Consider the following 5,063-nt stretch of genomic DNA (forward strand, 5'->3'; position numbering starts at 1 on the left):
TACTACTACTACTACTACTATTACTACTACTACTACTACTAATACTTACTACTACTACTACTACTACTATATTATTATTATATTATTATTAGTATACTACTACTACTACTACTACTACTACTACTACTACTACTACTACTACTACTACTAACTACTACTACTACTACTACTACTACTACTACTACTACTACTACTACTACTACTACTACTACTACTACTACTACTACTACTACTATGATTTGAAAATAACGTTTGAAATGGTTGGATTGACAATAGCTTTTTTGTTTTGATAACAAACTGCAACAGAAAGAGCTTCTGCTTATTATGATTTCCTTTGATTCAACGGTTTATGGTTTTGACAGATATGTAACTGGATGTGCATATAGTTTAACAGGGTTTCTTTTTAAAATTACAACGCGCAAATGCCACAATAATTTGCATCAACTTTTCACCGGTATCGAAATGTATAGGTGATGTTACAAGATTTTATATTTTACAAAAACCGTTCATTGAATTCTTTTGATATCTTGCGATTCTATTAAAATAGAATAGTTTGAACAGTAGTGAAAATTTGGACAAGATATCTTTATACTTTTTAACAATAAAAACAATTAAACAGCGCTGCGTTTCTGTTTGTTTGTTTATTTGTTTGTTTTTGTTTGTTTTGTTTTGTTGGTTTTTTGTGTGTTTTTGTTTGTTTTCTTTTTTGTTTGTTTTGTTTGGGTTTTTTTTGTTTTTGTTTTTTGTGACCACCTGTACTATGTCATATGACTTTTGACACCCCTTCCCCCTCCCCCCTCCTATCTTTACTGTCCTCCCAGCAAAGGATTTGGTTACTAGCTCTATTAGATCCGACGGAAAGTACTTTACCTCACCAGCCTTGCCAATTCCAGGGGCCGTTTCCATGGACGCGAACTAGCGCTTAGTCTCTTGACTATCTCTGACTTAAGTCAAGGACTTTTAAAAAAAAAATCGGATTTCATGTGAGCTGACTAAGCAAGTCCCAGACTAAAATCACGGCACCATCGAACTCTCCGGACTCTAACCCGACTGCCCAGGGGTGGCGAATAGATGAATGTCTTGTAAGCAACTTGGCTTTTGTTGACAGAAATTTGCAGGTGTGTCTGAGTGATGGTTCCGTGAGGGAATAGGGAATGAGATTAGCAGAAGAGTAGCGTCCCTTGATTGGACGTCATCTTACAGAGAGAACGTCAATTTGGTTTTGCGCATGCGTCTCTCTCGTCCTCGCGCACACCCAAATTGAGGTTCTCTCTCTAACAACTTTTCCGCCGGTGACGTCACAGACTATGGGTGACGTCCAATCAAGGGACGCTACTCTTCCGCTAATCTCATTTCCTATAATCAATTTTCTTCTTCTTCTACTACTACTACTACTACTACTACTACTACTACTACTACTACTACTACTACTACTACTACTACTACTACTACAACTACTACTGTTACTACTACTACTACTACTACTACTACTACTACTACTACTACTACAACTACTACTACTACTACTACTACTACTACTACTACTACTACTACTACTACTACTACTACTACTACCACCAAGTTTCATGGTGATTCATTAACACATTTTTCAAAGATTACTGAAGCTGACTTATGTGATTGCATTATGTCGTCTCCAACTAAAAGTTGTGATTTAGACCCCGTAAATACTGCCATTCTAAAAAAATGCATTGATCAATTTTAACACCATTTACATGTATTGTTAATAACTCGTTGCAGTCAGGTGCGGTACCAGACATTTACAAAGTTTCTAATGTCAAACCCTTTTTGAAAAAACCTGATCTCGATAAAGAGAACTTAAAAAACTATCGCCTTGTCTCTAATCTTCCTTTTCTCTCTAAGATCTTAGAAAAGCTTATTTTGAAACAATTATTGTCTCATCTTAAAAATAATTGTCTTGAAGAAAAATTTCAGTCTGCTGATAGGCAACATCATTCGACGGAAACCGCACTTGTTAGGGTTGTTAATGATCTCCTCTCCGTTATAGACAATGGTTCATGTTCTTTGCTGAATTTGCTTGACCTATCGTCTGCTTTTGACACTATTGGTCCCAATCTTCTTCTCAAACGTCTTGAAATTACTTCTTGCGTGTCTGGTGCAGCGCTTGATTGGTTTAGATCATATTTGTTTAATCGTAAACAGATTATTGCGGTGGATGAATATAGATCTGAGGAAATCTTTCTTGATTGTGGGGTTCCCCAGGGTTCAGTACTTGGACCCGTTCTTTTTGTTCTGTACGTTGGCCCTCTGTCTAAAATCATCAGAAGTTTCGGTCTGTCTTACCATCAATACGCTGATGATACGCAATTGTACTGCGTTTCCAATACGAGAAATTTACAAGAAGTATCAGCCAATAGTAAAAATTGTATCCAAAGTGGATACATAATGGATGAATGAGAACAGACTGAAACTGAATGATGATAAGACGGAGGTGCTGTATGTGGGGAACAGGAAGTGGAAAAGTGAAACAGATTTGATGTTGGGGGATGCCTCCATTCAAAATGTTGACAAAGTGAAAAACCTTGGCACATTCTTAGACTCTGGACTGTCGATGGAGCATCAGGTTAATAATTTGGTTAGATCTCTCTTTTTTCCAACTAAAAAAGATTGCTTCCATTAGACGGTTCATATCTGAGGTTGTGACCAAGCACCTGGATGTGTCCCTCGTACTATCGAAATTGGATTATTGTAATGCTCTGTTGTTTGGCGTTTCGCAATACAATCTGAAACGTCTTCATATTTTCCAAAACAGCGCTGCCAGACAGTATTCATGAAGCGTAGGTGCGACTCTACCGGACCTCTACCTCATGACCTGCATTGGCTGCCAGTTGGGAAAAGGATTGAATTCAAAGCTTGTGTTTTAGTGTATCGTTGTCTTGAAGGTACTGCCCCTTCCTACCTTTCGGAACTAATTGAAAGATATTAAAACCCCCGCCCCTTACGTTTGGCCAGTGATTCCACAAAACTAGTTGTCCCTCGAATTCGGAAAAATGCTGGAATGAGATCCATTTCTCATTTCGGACCCTCTATTTGGAACGCCTTACCGCAGAGCATTCGTGAAAAAAAAATCTTTGTCTATTTTTAAACGTTTGCTTAAAACATATTTGTTTCGATTTTAGTAGATGGTATGAGAAGCAAGATAGGTTTGGTTTGTGTTGTGTGTTGTGTTGTGTGTGCGCGCGCGCGTGTGTGTGTGTGTGTGTGTGTGTGTGTGAATGATTATGTTTCAGCCAAAGTAATTTGTAATTTAAGCGCTTAGAGTCTGGTGTCTCCGAGTTAGAGCGCTATATATGTTTTCAGCAGTATTACTACTACTACTACTACTACTACTACTACTACTACTACTACTACTACTACTACTACTACCACTAGTACTACTACTACTACTACTACTACTACTACTACTACTAGTACTACTACTACTACTACTACTAACTACTACTACTACTACTACTACTACTACTACTACTATTACTACTATACTTACTACTACTACTACTACTACTACTACTACTACTACTACTACTACTACTACTACTACTACTACTACTACTAATAATAATAATAATAATAATAATAATAATAATAATAATAATAATAATCATGATCATCATCAACAGAAACAACAACAAGTGATTCACAACGAAAATGATAATTACGAACTTTTATTTATATAGCTCAAAAATCCGAATAAATTTAACTGAAATGCTACACAAAAGCAGAATGGACATTGACTTTACACTCGTACTAAAAAAAATATTTTTCTAACGTGTCGAACAGGATTCAAACTACCAACCTACTAGTGTAAAAATGATGACATACAAACACTCGCTCGAGTTACCGTAGAACTTCTGATAGATCCAAAGTTTATCAAAAAGTGACTAACTTCGACAAACCCTTTATGGTTACAAAAACATGAGCCCTTGGCCAGTTAACTGCCGAACGCTGGAAAACCGCTGAATCATAAATACATTTGGCCAGAATACTCGAGTTTCAAATGAAGAGTGGTTTTCCAAAACTTTCTAACTCCATTTTTTTCTCATTTTGAAATATTGAGGATTATTTACCCTGAAATTTCTCATTCTTTTATTATATATGTAAACTACAAATTCACACACATCTGAGGAAATGCTTGTGCCTTTTGATGCTTAAAATAAAATTTACATTTAAATTTATCTCATGGATGGAAAATCTCAAAAAGTGGAAAAATCGATTAACGAGTTTTGAAAAACCCGCCATGTCGGAAGAGTTTTTTGGCCAATTTCTAAATACGTATCTGTCCAGGGTACGGCGGCTAAGTGGTTGATTTGATGCATTAGTCACTTAAAGTGAACAAAACTGTTTACAAGGAGGTCCATGACAAATACATCACTTAACCCGTAAGATGTGACATCAAGGCTATTAGGCGACATGTACACATATTTTTTTTTCAGACAGAAACGACGCTGTTAAAGGCCAGATACTCATTTTATACCCGAGTACGGCGAGAACATGTGAAAAAAGAACATATTCCCAGGATTCACCTAAGCGGAGGTCAGAACGGGACTCAAACCATGGACATTCCAGCTCGAAAGTGAGCGTCATACCACTAGACAACATAGCCGCACAAAGCGTTTACTTCAAATAATGATCGGTTTAGATTACCCCGGCATTTTGTAAACCTGAAACAAAACCCGAGACTCCTTAAAAGTTTCATAAGATCCCAAGTTTAGTAGCCTTTGAAAAGTTAGAGATTAGCTTTATACTAACGAAAGAGTGAAAATGGAGAGGCTTCGTATGGGAACAAAACAGACAATGGACGTTTCGGGTACAAACCCTTCGTCAGCACAACAATACACACAATAACGTGGTAAACACATAAAATAAAATAAAATAAAACGAAGCCTCTCCATTTTCACTCTTTCGTTAGTATTTTACGATCACCGGCGTCATGCAGCCCCTACCGTTTTCTAGATTAGCTTTATATAGCGTTATATGATTTCTACAGAAGCTACAAATTCGCAGCGGATCGTAGCCTCCGTGAA

The sequence above is a fragment of the Berghia stephanieae genome, chromosome 4 (genome assembly GCF_034508935.2).
Source record: "Berghia stephanieae isolate SIO BIC M18660-M18661 chromosome 4, UCSD_Bste_1.3, whole genome shotgun sequence".
Taxonomy (NCBI): Eukaryota; Metazoa; Mollusca; class Gastropoda; order Nudibranchia; family Aeolidiidae; genus Berghia; species Berghia stephanieae.